At 29.2% G+C, this 17,798-nt stretch overlaps 3 long non-coding RNA genes across 3 annotated transcripts; all 3 read left to right on the plus strand.

The window, feature by feature from the left end:
• Window positions 1–3,407: 3,407 nt before the first annotated feature.
• LOC142321020 (uncharacterized) lies at window positions 3,408–4,613 on the plus strand. The gene is made up of 2 exons (XR_012755549.1): window positions 3,408–3,514; window positions 4,301–4,613. It is a non-coding gene; the product is annotated as an uncharacterized LOC142321020 (long non-coding RNA).
• Window positions 4,614–8,646: 4,033 nt separating this feature from the next.
• On the plus strand, window positions 8,647–9,852 carry LOC142321021 (uncharacterized). The gene is made up of 2 exons (XR_012755550.1): window positions 8,647–8,753; window positions 9,540–9,852. It is a non-coding gene; the product is annotated as an uncharacterized LOC142321021 (long non-coding RNA).
• A 4,048-nt stretch (window positions 9,853–13,900) lies between these two features.
• Window positions 13,901–15,106, plus strand: LOC142321022 (uncharacterized). Its single transcript, XR_012755551.1, has 2 exons — window positions 13,901–14,007; window positions 14,794–15,106. It is a non-coding gene; the product is annotated as an uncharacterized LOC142321022 (long non-coding RNA).
• Window positions 15,107–17,798: the final 2,692 nt, after the last annotated feature.

The raw sequence follows: 17,798 nt of genomic DNA on the forward strand, positions 1-17,798 counted from the left end.
AAAACAGTAGCCGTTTCTATCTACGCAAGAACAGAAATGGTCCTGTGGCGTAGATTTCAAGTCTGAACCAAAGTTTGTTGGATGTACGCCACAGCACTCGACAGGTCACCCACCCAATCCGAACTCACCCATCAGACAATAGTTTTTCCGCCAGGACTTGCGGCACTGCCAGGTTAACTACCTGAGTGCACAGCCAACCAGGACGTAGCCTCTTCAGCCTCCCCTACCTGCTAGGCTCGTAGTAGCACCCTCCATCTTTTCGGCAATATCCTTGCTGTATTGGACTGCGTCGCCACTTTTCGACTGAACTCGGAGGTACAGGTCCTCTCTTTCTCCCTGCCGGAAGGAGAGGATTTCCTTGGTGAAACTTTGAGCCACCGACTTACTATTATCTAAGGGCACGGCAAATTTTAATTGAACAATTTCTAAATCGCTGGATAGGTCGTACAAAAGCCATAGAATGGCCTGCGAGGTCTTCAGATATGTCTCCTGGGGATTAGTTTTTTTAGGGGTACTTGACACAAATCTTTTCACATGAAAACCTGCAGACAATGACGAATCAAAAAAAAGAATAATTAACGAATCTGCTCGCGTACTAACAGACATAATACAAGTTATACACCAATTACTTAAGGTCAGCACACTACCAAGTTTTACAGAGAAAGCATTTTAGAAATTTGTTGTAGAATGTCATTCTTTCAACACTTATTTCATTCCAATTTTATTATATTAATTCAATATTCACAATGAAAATTACTTATTTAAATTTTTAAATAAATATTGCAGTGTTTAAAGTAAATAATATCATTTGATACAGCCGTTTATTTTATTGTTGTGTAGTTAATTATTAGATATTGTTCATTTTTCTCCCAGAAGGTGGGGAAAAATTTAAAACCAAGACCCGACTGGTGGAGCGGTGCTGGTAACAGCATAGCCGGGCCTGGTTCTTCCCCTTCCCGAGGTTAGAGGCAGGCAATGCTAATGTCGTAGACCCGGTAGCTGGCGAGCTGGCTGGGAACGACATAGTCGGGCTTGGTTACCGTCCGCTGGAGATTGGAGGTAGGCAACAGAATATCCAACCGAGGGGGGGACGACCTGCCGTACCCGATTTTTAGCCCATGGGTGGGGAGGCCTCCTTTGATTTAAAGGACACGCCTCCGGGACCCCTTAATTGGATGACCGAACAATGGACGCAGAAATTTAAAAAAAATTATTGTTCATTATTTTTAATATTACAGTGCTGTTTAGTGCATTTGCTTTCATAATGCATTCGTTACCGCATGCATTATGAAAGCAAAATGTAATTTTCTTCATGCAGTGCGTCTTACTGCGTTTTATTTTTAACAAGTTTTTCCGTCAATACAACATTGAATGCTTACAACTCGATATTGAAAGCATTAACAGTAAAGCAGGTTTCACCAGTGTGTTTTTAAAAAAAATTAAATCAAAATCATGTGACTTTTTTTTTACCTTCCTATTTTAAAAGATTAAGTTTGATTCAATATGGCAGATTCAAGATGCCGAACAAAAATTAAAAACCCACCACCATAAGCCGATTTTTTTTAACTATGTAGAATCCCACTTCTTTCTGTCTCAAAATACCACTCAGATACGTAGTATAAAGCTGTTTTATACTTAAATATCACACGGTATATAATTTAATTATTATTTAGAATTTTATATTTATATAATTATTTATCTCTTAATGTCAAAATCTTTTACTTTTGATAAGATTACCAGCATATTTTAAAAATACATCTAAAAAAGTGATTTGAGATAATTTTTAAATATATTCTTTGATCATTTTGCCGAAAAAATACCATTTAAATTTACTTTCTGAATTTAGACGGCCCTTTGATTATGTACATTTACATGAAGAGTCGAACTTAAAATCAAATTTCACAAATATTCTTTAAAAAAATCTTATGTGGGTACTACATAGCTTCTGTGTACGCTTATTAAATTACATATATACATTTTTTTTTCTTTTTTAATACAAAGAACAAAATATTTTATTTCAATTAAAAATTTTGCTTTTTTCATATCTTTATTCTCAATTATTATTAGTGGTAAATTATTTTTTACAATCAGAGTTTAATAATCATCAATAAATGAATATATTTAAATTAAAAAATAAATATTAAAAAAAAGATGAAGTCTGATTCGCACCGATCTACCTTCCCCTTCTAAGACATTTCATTAATTAAAAATTCATTTGGCTATACCTCTGTAACCAATCAAAATAAGTACCACTTATGTGTGATATATCATTGAAAAACCTTTAATGAAGCCTTATTACTGCAGTTAAGAAAAAGCCCGAAATCGAAAAAGTATGAATTTTTGGCTTTTTTGGACAATTTTGATTCTGGCAAATGCAGTAAAAAAGGAATTACATAACTAGATGCTAAAACAGTCCTAAGTCCAAAATATTAACATCCGACTGCTATCGTTTCTGAGCTACGCGAGATACATACGTATGTACATAAATACATAAGTTCATACATCACGCCGAAACTTGTCAAATTGTCTTCAGGTATGGTCAAAATAGGCATTTCCATTGAAATCTGCAAACAGAAATTTTTCGTGATCACAATAGTTCCTTTACTTCGTACAAGGAAGTAAGAATAGTTAATATAAATTGAACTAGTTTTAATTAGTTTTGTTTTATAAACATTTAACTATAATTAAATGAATGAAAATTATTAGAATTCTCTATAAAGGATCATAATTTTTATTATAAATTTTTACCTCAATCTTCATTTCTATTGCTTTTATTTGAAATATGAATAATAATTTTAATTTCGAATATTTTTTTGTATAAAATGTATTGAAAAAACAGAAAATAATTAAATAGCAGTATTTTTACCTTATGTAAATGTAACCTTACTGAATTTAGAAATACTTAGAAACATTAAAAAGCCGTTTTGAAGAAACATATCTTCTGCAGCGCCCCCTGGCGGCTTATAACAGTAAAACTAATCTAAAAACAAGTTCTGAGGTATTACATATATAATGCAAAACACACATCGACATCGGTTGTAAATGAGGATACATAGAGCTTTTAAATTAAAGTTAAGATAAAAACTTAACGTACACTTGCATTTAGAGAACAAGGAAACAAATAAAGAAATACATAGTTAAAAATCTATATTAATTTACAATGCAGTGATTAAAAATGTTCTTTGGACAGCGACAAGGAAAATTATATGTACAAAATGATGTGTAATACTTATATCTGTGTGTGTAACAGTTGTGTTATTTTGTATGTATGTGTGCAAATGTTACTAGTATATCAAGAATAAAAAATAAAAATTTGATTATGATAACAACAAGGCTGAACAACAATTTTTTTAACATAAAATATTGACATATGAGGAAGTAAATTAAAAAAATAAAAGAACGATGTGGAAGAATTTTTGGATATAAATTGAGAGACGAAAAATTTTTAAACATAATTTTCCTCTCAGCTAAAGTATCATCACCGTTTAAAATCTTTATCAACATGAAGGCCATCGTAAGTAAACTTACCGTTTATTACAATTACAAATGTTTAATTAAGATTGTTATTATTTTTTAATTTTTATTTCATTTTTAATTATCTTATTAACTATTTAAAGTATTTATTTCTTCAATACTTGGTAATGAACACGGAAAAAATTATTCTTATTTTGAAAAATATTTACCATCAGTTATTAACATGATTTAATAAAATTAAAAAATAAATCAATAAAAACAAAATTGTTGTTTCATACCGTGTGTAGGACTTTAGCATTTTAGTAACTGGTTTTGTTTTTTGCTTTTATTTTCAAAAAAACGGGCTATTACTCAAGTTTTTATAAGATACTGAAACACGTTCACTTTTAGGCTTTAATTGATGCAAAACTTAAGTACAAACTTAAGTAAAAGTTAGTCGTGAGTTAAACTTCAACATTCTAAGTCAATAGGAAGTATGATAGTACCAATACACAAGGGATTACTGTAAAATTATTTAACTGGATGTTAATGTAGGTCCCATGTCATTACAAAGTATATGTAATAGCAAGTAATTATCAATGATAATTACCACTAAGGCAATGCGAATTTTAATTTTTATACTAATTTACTACACTATTTGTATTTCACTTTTATTGTAGAAAAGATGTATAATTCAGATAATGTAATAACAGAAATGTTAAGTTATATTTAGTTATAAAAATATTTCATTAAATATTTATTGTGTACACTGCTTAATAAATGTGTGTTTTCGTTTAATTTACTTTTTTTTGGGTAATCTTTTTGGCTAATCTTCTTTTTTTTGCAGGTCGTTCTTGTTATCCTCTTCATCGCCGTTTTGACTGTCTGCTTTGCCGCTTCTTTCCAAACAGCCGATGAGACAATCGATATGATACCAGGAAACTATGGTTCATTTAGGTGCTTGACTGGGCTTCGAGGTAATCCATTCTTCAGAAGACAGAAATGATTGTTTTCCAAAACTTTTAACTGAATTTCAACATTACGAAATGCCAGCACATCAATATAAATATTTTCTTCAACTTTAATTATAAAACACTTATTTTTTTGTGTAAATTTATTCATTGACCCACATTAAATCACAGTTTCTCTAAAGCAAAAAATTGTAATTTTTTTCTTTTTTTTACAAAACATAAATATCCTATTTTCACCAATTATTCCACAATTCAACTTTTGTAAACTTATGAACGATTCACCGATATTAAAAATTAACAAACATAATCATTTTATAAGTTACAAGCAATTCGTTAAAGTTCTTGATAACTATAATTCAGTTTGGATAACACTGTGGAATAACAATTATTTAGTTATATATTCATGATGTCTTAAGCGTATAATTTATTACACGTGTTATGATCTGTATATTAAACATGAGAAAATCATAAACGGTAATACCAAGATTTGATTTACTTTCTTCACTTACTAAACCGTTTAACTAAAAAAAAAAAAGACTGGAAACATTAAGGGAAAAGATAAGAATATATTCATTGATATCATGTTCTGTTAGAACTGTAATATGCCAGAACAAACTTTCATACTTTCGAATAATACGAAAGTATGGCAATTCCTCATATTCAATACTGAGATATACTAGAAGGTATAAATAAGTTCGGATCTACATAGTCACATAGTTAAAAACTGCTTTTAGGTAGATTTCATAAGAAAGCTATGTATGGTAATTTGTACCATGATTCAAATTCCCGAAAATTTTGACACATCTTCGCGTTCACATGCTCCAGACCGCAAAACCACTGTCAGCTCAAAAGTTTATATATATATATATATGTTATCATGTCCACTTTCTTCTGGACATGATAACTGCCGTAATTTTGCGCCAATCACTTTCAAATTGTTTCCTAAACAAAACTCGACCGAAAACCTCGATCGAATTCGTTAACGGCCAAAATCGGACCATGTACGTGGGATTGAGGTGGCTTTTTTGAAAAACAAAATATTGCTATAACGCTTTTATTAAGTAATATGTCGTACTTGTTTTAATTTCTTACGATTCTTTGCGTAAAACGTATGTAAAAAAAGTTTTGTTATGTCACGAACCATTACCCCAGGGGGTGTAAAAATTCGGGGATTGATGACCCAAAAACCACACCTACCTTCAAAGGGAAAACAGAATTATAAACGAGTGTTCCGGTCAAAAGTAATAAAAAATAATAATTTCATAAAATAGAAAGAAATAATTTTAAAAATGCCTCTCTAATAAAAAAATATGAATAATACACGTGTAATGACAGGCTTATAATAAATTATAATATGAATAACAAGTTTAAATTTAATATTATATTATAATACAATACGAATAAGATAGGTAAGCTTACGCTTTAATATCAACGCCTCAATTTATATTTAAACGACTTGAAAATAATGATGTGATATTTAATAATTGTAAGTACAATGTTTACTCTAATATAAAGTCATGGTTTTAAATGAACTTTCATTCAAAATCAGTAAAAGATCTTTAATAATTAGAAATAAATTATTGGTTTTATTTTTATGTGAAATATGTATTTTTCAAAACGAATGAATTGTCCAATTTTAAGGGGGTGTAAGTGGGTAAGCCCCGTAAATTACGAAAACATTTATTTCATTATATTTATGGACAATTTAATGTTTTTGGTAGATTTCATAAGAAAGCTACCTATTGTAATATGTACCATGATTCGACTTCGCTGGGCCTGGTTCTTCCCCTTCCCGAGGTTAGAGGCAGGCAATGTTAATATCGTAGACCCGGTAGCTGGCGAGCTGGCTGGGAACGACATAGTCGGGCTTGGTTACCGTCCGCTGGAGATTGGAGGTAGGCAACAGAAGATCCAACCGAGGGGGGGGCGACCTGCCGTACCCGATTTTTAGCCCATGGGTGGGGAGGCCTCCTTTGATTTAAAGGACACGCCTCCGGGAACCTTAATTGGATGACCGAACAATGGACGCAGAAATTAAAAAAAAATTATTGTTAATTATTTTTAATGTTACAGTGCTGTTTAGTGTTCGTTACCGCATGCATTATGAAAGCAAAATGTAATTTTCTTCATGCAGCGCGTCTTACTGCGTTTTATTTTTAACAAGTTTTTCCGTCAATACAACATTGAATGCTTACAACTCGATATTGAAAGCATTAACAGTAAAGCAGGTTTCACCAGTGTGTTTTTTTAAAAAAATTAAATCAAAATCATGTGACATTTTTTCCACCTTCCTATTTTAAAAGATTAAGTTTGATTCAATATGGCAGATTCAAGATGCCGAACAAAAATTAAAAACCCACCACCATAAGCCGACTTTTTTTAACTATGTAGAATCCCATTTCTTTCTGTCTCAAAATACCACTCAGATACGTAGTATAAAGCTGTTTTATACTTAAATATCACACGGTATGTAATTTAATTATTATTTAGAATTTTATATTTATATAATTATTTATCTCTTAATGTCAAAATCTTTTACTTTTGATAAGATTACCAGCATATTTTAAAAATACATCTAAAAAAGTGATTTGAGATAATTTTAAAATATATTCGTTGATCATTTTGCCGAAAAAATATCATTTAAATTTACTTTCTGAATTTAGACGGCCCTTTGATTATGTACATTTACATGAAGAGTCGAACTTAAAATAAAATTTCACAAATATTCTTTAAAAAAAATCTTATGTGGGTACTACATAGCTTCTGTGTACGCTTATTAAATTACATATATACATTTTTTTTTTTTTTAATACAAAGAACAAAATATTTTATTTCAATTAAAAATTTTGCTTTTTTCATATCTTTATTCTCAATTATTATTAGTGGTAAATTATTTTTTACAATCAGAGTTTAATAATCATCAATAAATGAATATATTTAAATTAAAAAATAAATATTAAAAAAAAGATGAAGTCTGATTCGCACCGATCTACCTTCCCCTTCTAAGACATTTCATTAATTAAAAATTCATTTGGCTATACCTCTGTAACCAATCAAAATAAGTACCACTTATGTGTGATATATCATTGAAAAACCTTTAATGAAGCCTTATTACTGCAGTTAAGAAAAAGCCCGAAATCGAAAAAGTATGAATTTTTGGCTTTTTTGGACAATTTTGATTCTGGCAAATGCAGTAAAAAAGGAATTACATAACTAGATGCTAAAACAGTCCTAAGTCCAAAATATTAACATCCGACTGCTATCGTTTCTGAGCTACGCGAGATACATACGTATGTACATAAATACATAAGTTCATACATCACGCCGAAACTTGTCAAATTGTCTTCAGGTATGGTCAAAATAGGCATTTCCATTGAAATCTGCAAACAGAAATTTTTCGTGATCACAATAGTTCCTTTACTTCGTACAAGGAAGTAAGAATAGTTAATATAAATTGAACTAGTTTTAATTAGTTTTGTTTTATAAACATTTAACTATAATTAAATGAATGAAAATTATTAGAATTCTCTATAAGGATCATAATTTTTATTATAAATTTTTACCTCAATCTTCATTTCTATTGCTTTTATTTGAAATATGAATAATAATTTTAATTTCGAATATTTTTTTGTATAAAATGTATTGAAAAAACAGAAAATAATTAAATAGCAGTATTTTTACCTTATGTAAATGTAACCTTACTGAATTTAGAAATACTTAGAAACATTAAAAAGCCGTTTTGAAGAAACATATCTTCTGCAGCGCCCCCTGGCGGCTTATAACAGTAAAACTAATCTAAAAACAAGTTCTGAGGTATTACATATATAATGCAAAACACACATCGACATCGGTTGTAAATGAGGATACATAGAGCTTTTAAATTAAAGTTAAGATAAAAACTTAACGTACACTTGCATTTAGAGAACAAGGAAACAAATAAAGAAATACATAGTTAAAAATCTATATTAATTTACAATGCAGTGATTAAAAATGTTCTTTGGACAGCGACAAGGAAAATTATATGTACAAAATGATGTGTAATACTTATATCTGTGTGTGTAACAGTTGTGTTATTTTGTATGTATGTGTGCAAATGTTACTAGTATATCAAGAATAAAAAATAAAAATTTGATTATGATAACAACAAGGCTGAACAACAATTTTTTTAACATAAAATATTGACATATGAGGAAGTAAATTAAAAAAATAAAAGAACGATGTGGAAGAATTTTTGGATATAAATTGAGAGACGAAAAATTTTTAAACATAATTTTCCTCTCAGCTAAAGTATCATCACCGTTTAAAATCTTTATCAACATGAAGGCCATCGTAAGTAAACTTACCGTTTATTACAATTACAAATGTTTAATTAAGATTGTTATTATTTTTTAATTTTTATTTCATTTTTAATTATCTTATTAACTATTTAAAGTATTTATTTCTTCAATACTTGGTAATGAACACGGAAAAAATTATTCTTATTTTGAAAAATATTTACCATCAGTTATTAACATGATTTAATAAAATTAAAAAATAAATCAATAAAAACAAAATTGTTGTTTCATACCGTGTGTAGGACTTTAGCATTTTAGTAACTGGTTTTGTTTTTTGCTTTTATTTTCAAAAAAACGGGCTATTACTCAAGTTTTTATAAGATACTGAAACACGTTCACTTTTAGGCTTTAATTGATGCAAAACTTAAGTACAAACTTAAGTAAAAGTTAGTCGTGAGTTAAACTTCAACATTCTAAGTCAATAGGAAGTATGATAGTACCAATACACAAGGGATTACTGTAAAATTATTTAACTGGATGTTAATGTAGGTCCCATGTCATTACAAAGTATATGTAATAGCAAGTAATTATCAATGATAATTACCACTAAGGCAATGCGAATTTTAATTTTTATACTAATTTACTACACTATTTGTATTTCACTTTTATTGTAGAAAAGATGTATAATTCAGATAATGTAATAACGGAAATGTTAAGTTATATTTAGTTATAAAAATATTTCATTAAATATTTATTGTGTACACTGCTTAATAAATGTGTGTTTTCGTTTAATTTACTTTTTTTTGGGTAATCTTTTTGGCTAATCTTCTTTTTTTTGCAGGTCGTTCTTGTTATCCTCTTCATCGCCGTTTTGACTGTCTGCTTTGCCGCTTCTTTCCAAACAGCCGATGAGACAATCGATATGATACCAGGAAACTATGGTTCATTTAGGTGCTTGACTGGGCTTCGAGGTAATCCATTCTTCAGAAGACAGAAATGATTGTTTTCCAAAACTTTTAACTGAATTTCAACATTACGAAATGCCAGCACATCAATATAAATATTTTCTTCAACTTTAATTATAAAACACTTATTTTTTTGTGTAAATTTATTCATTGACCCACATTAAATCACAGTTTCTCTAAAGCAAAAAATTGTAATTTTTTTCTTTTTTTTACAAAACATAAATATCCTATTTTCACCAATTATTCCACAATTCAACTTTTGTAAACTTATGAACGATTCACCGATATTAAAAATTAACAAACATAATCATTTTATAAGTTACAAGCAATTCGTTAAAGTTCTTGATAACTATAATTCAGTTTGGATAACACTGTGGAATAACAATTATTTAGTTATATATTCATGATGTCTTAAGCGTATAATTTATTACACGTGTTATGATCTGTATATTAAACATGAGAAAATCATAAACGGTAATACCAAGATTTGATTTACTTTCTTCACTTACTAAACCGTTTAACTAAAAAAAAAAAAAGACTGGAAACATTAAGGGAAAAGATAAGAATATATTCATTGATATCATGTTCTGTTAGAACTGTAATATGCCAGAACAAACTTTCATACTTTCGAATAATACGAAAGTATGGCAATTCCTCATATTCAATACTGAGATTAGAAGGTATAAATAAGTTCGGATCTACATAGTCACATAGTTAAAAACTGCTTTTAGGTAGATTTCATAAGAAAGCTATGTATGGTAATTTGTACCATGATTCGAATTCCCGAAAATTTTGACACATCTTCGCGTTCACATGCTCCAGACCGCAAAACCACTGTCAGCTCAAAAGTTTATATATATATATATATATATATATATATATATATGTTATCATGTCCACTTTCTTCTGGACATGATAACTGCCGTAATTTTGCGCCAATCACTTTCAAATTGTTTCCTAAACAAAACTCGACCGAAAACCTCGATCGAATTCGTTAACGGCCAAAATCGGACCATGTACGTGGGATTGAGGTGGCTTTTTTGAAAAACAAAATATTGCTATAACGCTTTTATTAAGTAATATGTCGTACTTGTTTTAATTTCTTACGATTCTTTGCGTAAAACGTATGTAAAAAAAGTTTTGTTATGTCACGAACCATTACCCCAGGGGGTGTAAAAATTCGGGGATTGATGACCCAAAAACCACACCTACCTTCAAAGGGAAAACAGAATTATAAACGAGTGTTCCGGTCAAAAGTAATAAAAAATAATAATTTCATAAAATAGAAAGAAATAATTTTAAAAATGCCTCTCTAATAAAAAAATATGAATAATACACGTGTAATGACAGGCTTATAATAAATTATAATATGAATAACAAGTTTAAATTTAATATTATATTATAATACAATACGAATAAGATAGGTAAGCTTACGCTTTAATATCAACGCCTCAATTTATATTTAAACGACTTGAAAATAATGATGTGATATTTAATAATTGTAAGTACAATGTTTACTCTAATATAAAGTCATGGTTTTAAATGAACTTTCATTCAAAATCAGTAAAAGATCTTTAATAATTAGAAATAAATTATTGGTTTTATTTTTATGTGAAATATGTATTTTTCAAAACGAATGAATTGTCCAATTTTAAGGGGGTGTAAGTGGGTAAGCCCCGTAAATTACGAAAACATTTATTTCATTATATTTATGGACAATTTAATGTTTTTGGTAGATTTCATAAGAAAGCTACCTATTGTAATATGTACCATGATTCGACTTCGCTGGGCCTGGTTCTTCCCCTTCCCGAGGTTAGAGGCAGGCAATGTTAATATCGTAGACCCGGTAGCTGGCGAGCTGGCTGGGAACGACATAGTCGGGCTTGGTTACCGTCCGCTGGAGATTGGAGGTAGGCAACAGAAGATCCAACAGAGGGGGGGGCGACCTGCCGTACCCGATTTTTAGCCCATGGGTGGGGAGGCCTCCTTTGATTTAAAGGACACGCCTCCGGGAACCTTAATTGGATGACCGAACAATGGACGCAGAAATTAAAAAAAAATTATTGTTAATTATTTTTAATGTTACAGTGCTGTTTAGTGTTCGTTACCGCATGCATTATGAAAGCAAAATGTAATTTTCTTCATGCAGCGCGTCTTACTGCGTTTTATTTTTAACAAGTTTTTCCGTCAATACAACATTGAATGCTTACAACTCGATATTGAAAGCATTAACAGTAAAGCAGGTTTCACCAGTGTGTTTTTTTAAAAAAATTAAATCAAAATCATGTGACATTTTTTCCACCTTCCTATTTTAAAAGATTAAGTTTGATTCAATATGGCAGATTCAAGATGCCGAACAAAAATTAAAAACCCACCACCATAAGCCGACTTTTTTTAACTATGTAGAATCCCATTTCTTTCTGTCTCAAAATACCACTCAGATACGTAGTATAAAGCTGTTTTATACTTAAATATCACACGGTATGTAATTTAATTATTATTTAGAATTTTATATTTATATAATTATTTATCTCTTAATGTCAAAATCTTTTACTTTTGATAAGATTACCAGCATATTTTAAAAATACATCTAAAAAAGTGATTTGAGATAATTTTAAAATATATTCGTTGATCATTTTGCCGAAAAAATATCATTTAAATTTACTTTCTGAATTTAGACGGCCCTTTGATTATGTACATTTACATGAAGAGTCGAACTTAAAATAAAATTTCACAAATATTCTTTAAAAAAAATCTTATGTGGGTACTACATAGCTTCTGTGTACGCTTATTAAATTACATATATACATTTTTTTTTTTTTTAATACAAAGAACAAAATATTTTATTTCAATTAAAAATTTTGCTTTTTTCATATCTTTATTCTCAATTATTATTAGTGGTAAATTATTTTTTACAATCAGAGTTTAATAATCATCAATAAATGAATATATTTAAATTAAAAAATAAATATTAAAAAAAAGATGAAGTCTGATTCGCACCGATCTACCTTCCCCTTCTAAGACATTTCATTAATTAAAAATTCATTTGGCTATACCTCTGTAACCAATCAAAATAAGTACCACTTATGTGTGATATATCATTGAAAAACCTTTAATGAAGCCTTATTACTGCAGTTAAGAAAAAGCCCGAAATCGAAAAAGTATGAATTTTTGGCTTTTTTGGACAATTTTGATTCTGGCAAATGCAGTAAAAAAGGAATTACATAACTAGATGCTAAAACAGTCCTAAGTCCAAAATATTAACATCCGACTGCTATCGTTTCTGAGCTACGCGAGATACATACGTATGTACATAAATACATAAGTTCATACATCACGCCGAAACTTGTCAAATTGTCTTCAGGTATGGTCAAAATAGGCATTTCCATTGAAATCTGCAAACAGAAATTTTTCGTGATCACAATAGTTCCTTTACTTCGTACAAGGAAGTAAGAATAGTTAATATAAATTGAACTAGTTTTAATTAGTTTTGTTTTATAAACATTTAACTATAATTAAATGAATGAAAATTATTAGAATTCTCTATAAGGATCATAATTTTTATTATAAATTTTTACCTCAATCTTCATTTCTATTGCTTTTATTTGAAATATGAATAATAATTTTAATTTCGAATATTTTTTTGTATAAAATGTATTGAAAAAACAGAAAATAATTAAATAGCAGTATTTTTACCTTATGTAAATGTAACCTTACTGAATTTAGAAATACTTAGAAACATTAAAAAGCCGTTTTGAAGAAACATATCTTCTGCAGCGCCCCCTGGCGGCTTATAACAGTAAAACTAATCTAAAAACAAGTTCTGAGGTATTACATATATAATGCAAAACACACATCGACATCGGTTGTAAATGAGGATACATAGAGCTTTTAAATTAAAGTTAAGATAAAAACTTAACGTACACTTGCATTTAGAGAACAAGGAAACAAATAAAGAAATACATAGTTAAAAATCTATATTAATTTACAATGCAGTGATTAAAAATGTTCTTTGGACAGCGACAAGGAAAATTATATGTACAAAATGATGTGTAATACTTATATCTGTGTGTGTAACAGTTGTGTTATTTTGTATGTATGTGTGCAAATGTTACTAGTATATCAAGAATAAAAAATAAAAATTTGATTATGATAACAACAAGGCTGAACAACAATTTTTTTAACATAAAATATTGACATATGAGGAAGTAAATTAAAAAAATAAAAGAACGATGTGGAAGAATTTTTGGATATAAATTGAGAGACGAAAAATTTTTAAACATAATTTTCCTCTCAGCTAAAGTATCATCACCGTTTAAAATCTTTATCAACATGAAGGCCATCGTAAGTAAACTTACCGTTTATTACAATTACAAATGTTTAATTAAGATTGTTATTATTTTTTAATTTTTATTTCATTTTTAATTATCTTATTAACTATTTAAAGTATTTATTTCTTCAATACTTGGTAATGAACACGGAAAAAATTATTCTTATTTTGAAAAATATTTACCATCAGTTATTAACATGATTTAATAAAATTAAAAAATAAATCAATAAAAACAAAATTGTTGTTTCATACCGTGTGTAGGACTTTAGCATTTTAGTAACTGGTTTTGTTTTTTGCTTTTATTTTCAAAAAAACGGGCTATTACTCAAGTTTTTATAAGATACTGAAACACGTTCACTTTTAGGCTTTAATTGATGCAAAACTTAAGTACAAACTTAAGTAAAAGTTAGTCGTGAGTTAAACTTCAACATTCTAAGTCAATAGGAAGTATGATAGTACCAATACACAAGGGATTACTGTAAAATTATTTAACTGGATGTTAATGTAGGTCCCATGTCATTACAAAGTATATGTAATAGCAAGTAATTATCAATGATAATTACCACTAAGGCAATGCGAATTTTAATTTTTATACTAATTTACTACACTATTTGTATTTCACTTTTATTGTAGAAAAGATGTATAATTCAGATAATGTAATAACGGAAATGTTAAGTTATATTTAGTTATAAAAATATTTCATTAAATATTTATTGTGTACACTGCTTAATAAATGTGTGTTTTCGTTTAATTTACTTTTTTTTGGGTAATCTTTTTGGCTAATCTTCTTTTTTTTGCAGGTCGTTCTTGTTATCCTCTTCATCGCCGTTTTGACTGTCTGCTTTGCCGCTTCTTTCCAAACAGCCGATGAGACAATCGATATGATACCAGGAAACTATGGTTCATTTAGGTGCTTGACTGGGCTTCGAGGTAATCCATTCTTCAGAAGACAGAAATGATTGTTTTCCAAAACTTTTAACTGAATTTCAACATTACGAAATGCCAGCACATCAATATAAATATTTTCTTCAACTTTAATTATAAAACACTTATTTTATTGTGTAAATTTATTCATTGACCCACATTAAATCACAGTTTCTCTAAAGCAAAAAATTGTAATTTTTTTCTTTTTTTTACAAAACATAAATATCCTATTTTCACCAATTATTCCACAATTCAACTTTTGTAAACTTATGAACGATTCACCGATATTAAAAATTAACAAACATAATCATTTTATAAGTTACAAGCAATTCGTTAAAGTTCTTGATAACTATAATTCAGTTTGGATAACACTGTGGAATAACAATTATTTAGTTATATATTCATGATGTCTTAAGCGTATAATTTATTACACGTGTTATGATCTGTATATTAAACATGAGAAAATCATAAACGGTAATACCAAGATTTGATTTACTTTCTTCACTTACTAAACCGTTTAACTAAAAAAAAAAAAGACTGGAAACATTAAGGGAAAAGATAAGAATATATTCATTGATATCATGTTCTGTTAGAACTGTAATATGCCAGAACAAACTTTCATACTTTCGAATAATACGAAAGTATGGCAATTCCTCATATTCAATACTGAGATATACTAGAAGGTATAAATAAGTTCGGATCTACATAGTCACATAGTTAAAAACTGCTTTTAGGTAGATTTCATAAGAAAGCTATGTATGGTAATTTGTACCATGATTCGAATTCCCGAAAATTTTGACACATCTTCGCGTTCACATGCTCCAGACCGCAAAACCACTGTCAGCTCAAAAGTTTATATATATATATATATGTTATCATGTCCACTTTCTTCTGGACATGATAACTGCCGTAATTTTGCGCCAATCACTTTCAAATTGTTTCCTAAACAAAACTCGACCGAAAACCTCGATCGAATTCGTTAACGGCCAAAATCGGACCATGTACGTGGGATTGAGGTGGCTTTTTTGAAAAACAAAATATTGCTATAACGCTTTTATTAAGTAATATGTCGTACTTGTTTTAATTTCTTACGATTCTTTGCGTAAAACGTATGTAAAAAAAGTTTTGTTATGTCACGAACCATTACCCCAGGGGGTGTAAAAATTCGGGGATTGATGACCCAAAAACCACACCTACCTTCAAAGGGAAAACAGAATTATAAACGAGTGTTCCGGTCAAAAGTAATAAAAAATAATAATTTCATAAAATAGAAAGAAATAATTTTAAAAATGCCTCTCTAATAAAAAAATATGAATAATACACGTGTAATGACAGGCTTATAATAAATTATAATATGAATAACAAGTTTAAATTTAATATTATATTATAATACAATACGAATAAGATAGGTAAGCTTACGCTTTAATATCAACGCCTCAATTTATATTTAAACGACTTGAAAATAATGATGTGATATTTAATAATTGTAAGTACAATGTTTACTCTAATATAAAGTCATGGTTTTAAATGAACTTTCATTCAAAATCAGTAAAAGATCTTTAATAATTAGAAATAAATTATTGGTTTTATTTTTATGTGAAATATGTATTTTTCAAAACGAATGAATTGTCCAATTTTAAGGGGGTGTAAGTGGGTAAGCCCCGTAAATTACGAAAACATTTATTTCATTATATTTATGGACAATTTAATGTTTTTGGTAGATTTCATAAGAAAGCTACCTATTGTAATATGTACCATGATTCGACTTCGCTGGGCCTGGTTCTTCCCCTTCCCGAGGTTAGAGGCAGGCAATGTTAATATCGTAGACCCGGTAGCTGGCGAGCTGGCTGGGAACGACATAGTCGGGCTTGGTTACCGTCCGCTGGAGATTGGAGGTAGGCAACAGAAGATCCAACCGAGGGGGGGGTCGACCTGCCGTACCCGATTTTTAGCCCATGGGTGGGGAGGCCTCCTTTGATTTAAAGGACACGCCTCCGGGAACCTTAATTGGATGACCGAACAATGGACGCAGAAATTAAAAAAAAATTATTGTTAATTATTTTTAATGTTACAGTGCTGTTTAGTGTTCGTTACCGCATGCATTATGAAAGCAAAATGTAATTTTCTTCATGCAGCGCGTCTTACTGCGTTTTATTTTTAACAAGTTTTTCCGTCAATACAACATTGAATGCTTACAACTCGATATTGAAAGCATTAACAGTAAAGCAGGTTTCACCAGTGTGTTTTTTTAAAAAAATTAAATCAAAATCATGTGACATTTTTTCCACCTTCCTATTTTAAAAGATTAAGTTTGATTCAATATGGCAGATTCAAGATGCCGAACAAAAATTAAAACCCACCACCATAAGCCGATTTTTTTTAACTATGTAGAATCCCATTTCTTTCTGTCTCAAAATACCACTCAGATACGTAGTATAAAGCTGTTTTATACTTAAATATCACACGGTATGTAATTTAATTATTATTTAGAATTTTATATTTATATAATTATTTATCTCTTAATGTCAAAATCTTTTACTTTTGATAAGATTACCAGCATATTTTAAAAATACATCTAAAAAGGTGATTTGAGATAATTTTAAAATATATTCGTTGATCATTTTGCCGAAAAAATATCATTTAAATTTACTTTCTGAATTTAGACGGCCCTTTGATTATGTACATTTACATGAAGAGTCGAACTTAAAATAAAATTTCACAAATATTCTTTAAAAAAATCTTATGTGGGTACTACATAGCTTCTGTGTACGCTTATTAAATTACATATATACATTTTTTTTTTTTTTAATACAAAGAACAAAATATTTTATTTCAATTAAAAATTTTGCTTTTTTCATATCTTTATTCTCAATTATTATTG

Source organism: Lycorma delicatula, chromosome 3, assembly GCF_047948215.1.
Source record: "Lycorma delicatula isolate Av1 chromosome 3, ASM4794821v1, whole genome shotgun sequence".
NCBI classification, from domain to species: Eukaryota; Metazoa; Arthropoda; class Insecta; order Hemiptera; family Fulgoridae; genus Lycorma; species Lycorma delicatula.